Here is a 6,503-nt window from a genome sequence, read left to right on the forward strand (position 1 = left end):
TGCCTGAGCCCGCGGGTTCGAGACCCGCCTGGGCAGCGAGACCTCATCTCTAAAATAAATCAAAAAATCAGCCGGGCATGGTAGCAATCACCTGTAATTCCGGCTACTCGGAAGGTTGAGGCAGAAGAATCACCGGAGCCCAGCAGGTGAGGCTGCGGTGGCCGGGAGCGGCCATTGCACTCCAGTCTGGGCGACAGAGAGAGACGCCAACTCAAAAAAACAAAACAAAACAAAACACACAAAAAAACAAAGCACTGGGATTACAGGCTGAGCCACCGAGCCCGGCCAGTCACACCATTTTCATATACAACTGAGTCATAAAGGTTAAAGTTTTTGTGTGTGTGTTTTTTTTTTTTTTTTGGTACTCTAAGGAAGCAGAGGCGTATGCAGTACATTTTGAAAAGATTCTAGCTACTGTTAGTAAACTGAAGCTTTTTTTAGTCTTTAAAGTGGGATTGCAAATCCTCAGAAATCCAGAGAGATCTGCAACCTAAATGACTAAATTCCCAAACTTTAAGAGACTGAGTTTTTTTATACTTGGTCTTGGTTTTCACAGCACTCCTGAGATTTTATTTTTTTACTGGTGCTGTTTCCTGATCTCCTAGCCAGTCAGCCCGAGTCTGCCCATCCTTTCAAATTCTAGCATCTGCCCCAAAGGGAGGCTGTTGAAGGAGTTAGTTCCTGGGTATCTTATCCCATAGAATTACAGTACCAGGAGGAAGGGATACGCCAGCCTCTGCTAGGAAGCTAGCTACTGGGAGCCCACAGCCTGTGTTGATGGGAAGGCAGCACAGCCTAGAGACAAAGAACTCGGGCCAGGCAGACCACATTCAAAGGCTTCCCTGCCATGTTCTAGCTGTGTGGTTTTGGGAAGTTACTTCAACTCTCTAAACCTCACCTGTAAAACAGGGATTACTTAGAAGTAATGCCTACCTCTTATTTGTTTTGAAGAACAAGGGAGATAAAAAGTGTAGGCAGTTATCCTGTCCGGTAAAAGCTCAAGAAATAGTATCTTTGATACAAACTCCTTAGTTCTGCTTCTCAGAGTGTGAGACCCTTTATCTCTAATAGTCATCTGGCACAGAATTGTATCTGCTGTTTCCTCAGGATAAGTTTAACTGTCACTTCAGTTAGATTATAAATTTCTTGAGTGCCAGAACCATTCTTTTTTTGGGGGGGTGGGGAGGTTGGAGTCTCACTCTGTCGCCCAGGCTGGAGTGCAGAGGCAAGCTCGCGGCTACCACAGCCTCGACCTGCTGGGCTCAGGCAATCCTACCACCTCAGCCTTCCAGGTAGCTGGAACTACAGGCACACGCCGCCACGCCTGAATAATTTTTTGATTGTAGAGATAAGGTCTCGCCAAGTTGCCCAGGTTAGTCTCGAACCGAAGGGCTCAGGCAATCCTCTCACCTTGGCCTCCCAAAGTGCTGGGATTCTAGGCATGCAAAACCATTCTTATACTTGTGTGTTTTACTCCCAGTACTTGGCACCATCCTCTGAGTTCAGAAGAAGCAACAGGATTGAATGGCAACTGTGTGGGGTGTGTTTTTACCAACCACTGCTGGGTAGAGCAGTCTCCTTCTGATGTTGTATTTTTAAGAGGAAATTTATTAAATTAGGCAGTGTCCATGTAAGGATTAGGAGAATTCTAGCAACCAAGTCATACTGTTGAGGGCTTAATGTTATTTTGTCTAGATGAAAGGTTGGTAAGCTGGCTGGTAGACCTAATCTGGCCCATAGACTATTTTTGTATAGTCAGTGAGCAAATAATGGCTTTTACATTTTTAAAGTATCATACAATAAGGAAAAGTGTAATGTGCATTGGAAACCACATATGGCCCCCAAAGTCTAAAATATTTACTGTCTGGCTCTTTACGAAAAAGTTTGTTGACCTGTGAAGTGGAAAAGAAGGATTTGGGGAGGAAGAGTAAATAATTTTCTTCAAGATTCATTTTATTTATACAGGTTGGGCATCCCTATTCTGAAAATAAAAAACTGAAATACTCAAAAATATAAACTTTTTGAGCACCAACGTGAGACACGGGTGGAAAATTCCATACCTGAGCTCACGTGATGGGTCGCAGTCAAAACACAGTCAAAACTTTGTTTCATATACATTATTGAAAATATTGTATAAAATTACCTTCAGGCTACGTATATAAGCTATAGATAAAAAATTAGGTCTCACCCCCAAGATGTCTCATTACATTTATGCAAATGTTCCCAAATCTTAAAAAATCTGATACCCCAGACACTTCTGGTCCTAAGCATTTTGGATGAGGGATGCCAATCTGTATACCCATTCTTACTTTTCTTAAGCACCAGTGATGTACAGAAACTCTCTCAGTGCTGTGGAGTGTGCAAAATAAGAGGTGGGCTGGGCTCGGTGGCTCAACCTGTAATCCCAGCACTTTGGGAGGCCAAGTTGAGTGGATTACCTGAGCCCATGGGTTGGAGACCAGCCTGGGCAACTTGGAAAGACTTCTTCTCTACAGTAAATAAAAACAATTAGCCAGGCATAATAGCACGCGTCTGTAGTTCCAGTTACTTGGATGGCTGAGGCGGAAGGATCCCTGGAGCCCAGCAGGTTGACGCCGGGGTGGCTGTGGGCATGCCTCCAGCCTAGGTGACAGAGTGAGACTCCATTAAAAAAAAAAAAGAGGTGATCCCTTTCCTTTATTAGGTATGTCATTGTAATTTAAATAAGTACTTCAAGGAGATTGTCATCCAGTGGGGCCCAATAAAAAGGTCATGAAAGAACAGATTAAATTGTGACACTCCAAAGAACAGAATTAAAACTAATGATTAGAAGCATTCAGGAAGCATCCTGGTTAGAGTTCCCTTCCAGTCCTGAGGTCTACCATCAATTTAGTCATTCTGGCCTCAAACAAAGGTCCAGGCTGACGCATTCTTTAGCTTCAGAGGCTAAACTGAGGTGAGTATAAAACCATGTGTCTGTGACCTGAGGGTCTCCAATGGACTGAGATTCCCCTTTATATCCAAATAGCATGTCTGGGATCCCAACCACTCTGTCGTCAGAACTTTACCACTTCACCATAAGCTAGGCACACACACTCCCGTCAGTTTCCCCGGAGAACCACTAACTCAAGGTTAGAATGTGTAGCTGATTTTTACGGATGATGTGAGCATGGAACAAGATTATAGGGCAGCCCAGAAGAGACAATGGCATATCTTTAAAATATTAGATATTACTGTGCTAATGAACCCATCCTTGGTCAAGTCTTTTCCGTCCTCTACCCATCACTGTTCCACTATTACTCCAGGCACCTCTTCTTCCTCTCTATGCTTCTTCTGGGCTCTAGAGTCCTTCAGTCTTTGTCTTGGGTTCACCCAAACAGAAGGTTCCACTTTATTTTTGAAAACTCAGCAATTCAGCCTAAGGCTGACCTTGCATATCCAGAAATTGCCTGAGGTTCTAGACTTTTCTCACACAAAGACCCATTAAGACATTTTCTTAAACAATGGAACTGACCACCCAGAGATGCCACACCCCTCTAAAAGGTATCAATTTTTATTATATTTTCCAAATGAGGAAGAAGCAGACTTCCTAGTTAAGCCAAAAGGCCTTTTCCTTTGCATCTGAAGGGAAGTGATTCATCCCCTGATGGGCTCCTGAGTGTAGGTATTAGGAAGTACACCTTGGTATGCACCCTTATTTGTTTCTATCTCAGTCCTTCCAAGATGCGTCTTTCTTCTTAGCACAAAGTTGGGGCCCTCGGGACTAAAAATTGCAGATCATGTTTTCATTTCTTAGTTAAGGAGGGAAGAGAATGTTCTCATTAGAGAAGTCTGAAGTCCAGGAAAATATGGAATTCTCACAGTCCTGGCGACTGTGAGAATTTTCTTTTGGAGGGTGGTGTTTGTTCTTTTTCCATACCTTCACATTTTTAGTTCTCTACATTGCAGGCCATTTAGTTAGATCAGCCAACGTCAATGAGAGAGGGAGGTCCAAGTACCCTGAGGGTGGAGCTGGGTAACCATCCAGCCCTGAAAGTAAACCCAGGCCCTCCAGCCTGGGGTCTAAAGGAAATCAGGCAATAAAACTGACCGTGTAAGAAGTGGAATTTGTTCCTCCTTTTTATTTGTTTTTGTAGACTATGCAGCTGAGTTTATCTGCTGCAGTTTGGCACTTGTTACCCTGAGCTTTTGGAGACAAAGACTCAGCAAAGGAAGGAGATGAAGACAAGGGAATGAGGCCCAGGAGGTGGAGCCAAAGGGATAAGAAAAAGAGGCCCTAGTCCCCTGCTTGTTTTATCAGCCAAACAGGAATGCGCTGAAGACACGCATTTGCAAAGGTGGTGCCAGCTACAAGGGGGAAGCTCTGTGTACCACTGAATTAGTCAGAGGTCCCCAAGGCTATTCCTCCTTGGTCACCATATGGCAGAGATTCAAAGGGTGGAGTCCTCTCCCCTCTGGAAAATATCTGATAAAATTCTTTTCCCTTTTCTTTTTTCCCCTCTTACATGTAGTCCCAGACAGGATATGGGTGTGGGGTCAGCAGGCACGAAGGACCCAAAGGAAGAAGAGGAATGTGATGGAGGGGGTCTGGGGGTGTTGTCAGTAACGAGGAGAGGGACAGGCCTTGGAGTGACTGGAGGAAGCAAATACTCTGAGCCTGATAAAGGGGTTCCCTAATTACCTGAAAGGTTTCCAGTCCCAACTGTGGCAGTACTGCCTGGTGGCCCCTTGGCCCCACCCTGACTCTGGTTTGTGATCCAACCCATCCCCAATAAAGAGCCCATTTTGGATTGGCTACTGTGCTTATGTACATGCCAACTTCTCACAGGGACAGAAAAAAAAGACCTTCCCAGAACAAGTTTTCTGTTGGGATAAATGATGAGAAAACCACAGAACCTCCTCTACCTTAAACTTCACAGTAATAATTGCATTTCTGCAATGGCCCTTTAGTAGCATTTCAAGGTACAATAACTCATTTCATTTATCCCACAATGTACCCCAGGACAGAAAAACGACTCTTAGTATTAACAAAACAAAACAAAACAAAACCAAAGCCCTAGAAAGCTCTTGGGGAAGACATAAAGTTACAATTGGCCCAAGTAGACTGGCAAGGTTGGGAATAGGAACCCATACCCCATCCCTGCACCTCCCTCTGTCCTCCCCCCACAAAGCTGAGATAATGAATTCTCAGCATATCGGGCCAAGATTTTGCAGAGGTTGTATTGCTCACCCTCCCCATCTCGGCAGGCCAGGGTGAGACTGACAATGGCCAGCTGAGGAAATAAGAAAAGGGTGGGCCTCACTCAGTGCTTACTACCCGGTCATCATGAGCTGTGTAGCCAAAGGAGAGCGGAGCATCTGACTGGAATCTGAGCCACTAGCAGCCCACCCCTGTTATAGGGGTACAAGCTGGCCCCCATTCTAGGGTCTCCAAAACTCAGCAACTGCTTTTCCCCTGCTCCAAAGGTCAAGTCCAGGAATGCCAAACAGGGATGCCTAGAACCTAACTTAGAGCTTCCTTCAGCCTGCAGTCAGCTATCTCCAACTGGATGGACCCAAATGGGGACAGGAGAGAAGACTGGGAACAAAAAGGTCTAGTCTGGGTCATTCTGCAAGGCCATGGTGGGAGACCTTTAGAATGCAGTGAGGAGGGATATGGGAGTCCTAGAGGGCTGAAAGCAAAAAAGGAGAGCAGTTTATGAAGTTTAAAACCTCATAGTGTAGTCGGGCTTGGTGGCTCAGCCTGTACTCCCGCGCCTTGGGAGGCTGAGGTGAGTGAATTGCCTGAGCCCGCGGGTTCGGGACCCACCTGGGCAACTTGGCGAGACCTCATCTCTACAATAAATAAAAAAATTAGCCAGGTGTGGTAGAGCGCGCCTGTAGTTCCAGCTACTTGTAAGGCTGAGGCGGAAGGACCGCTGGAGCCCAGCAGGTCGAGGCTGCGGTGACCGGGAGCGGCCACTGCACTCCAGTCTGGGCGACAGAGTGAGATTCCAACTCAAAAACAAAACAAACAAAAAAAACACCTCGTAGTGCAAAGAGATCAAACGGAGAGTGCTATTCCCCAGTGAAAGCAATGAAGGAGAAATCTTTTTTGGGCACCAAGGTTTTTTTTTACCAAAGTGAGAGCAAAGCTTAAGAAGTAAGGGTATGTGTGGGGGAGTTTGGGAGCAGCCTGATCCATCCACTGACTTTAGAACTTGGAGAGGGACAGAGAAAGGAATCTCCAAAGGGTAGCAAGTTTGAGTTAGTGCAGGGGTAAGGGGTCGTGGTGAGGAGAGCGAGGCTGGGTCCTCTTCGGTGGGATTGCATGGTGTCTGAAAGGATACTTCAAACGTAGCTTTCCAATCTTACATGCAAGACTGTTTTTCCATGGACTGTTCTTCACTCTAAATGCCCCTGCTCACCTAATTCGGCCTTCTCCCTGGCCTCCAGGGCGCTGGACCTGGAGCCTCGCCCCTGGTCGGCTTTCTTCGCATTCCTAATGTCCACTTCTGGCTCCCCCCCCCCCCCCCCCCCCCCCC

The 6,503-nt window shown here is 46.0% G+C and overlaps 1 protein-coding gene across 1 annotated transcript in view; it reads right to left on the bottom strand.

The window, feature by feature from the left end:
• CD34 (CD34 molecule) overlaps positions 1–6,503 on the bottom strand; it is a 28,029-nt gene that overhangs the window by 20,834 nt on the left and 692 nt on the right. The gene's annotated exons all lie outside the window — the stretch shown is intronic.

Source organism: Carlito syrichta, unplaced genomic scaffold (genome assembly GCF_000164805.1).
Source record: "Carlito syrichta isolate Samal-C Ts95f unplaced genomic scaffold, Tarsius_syrichta-2.0.1 Scaffold310050, whole genome shotgun sequence".
Lineage (NCBI taxonomy): Eukaryota > Metazoa > Chordata > Mammalia > Primates > Tarsiidae > Carlito > Carlito syrichta.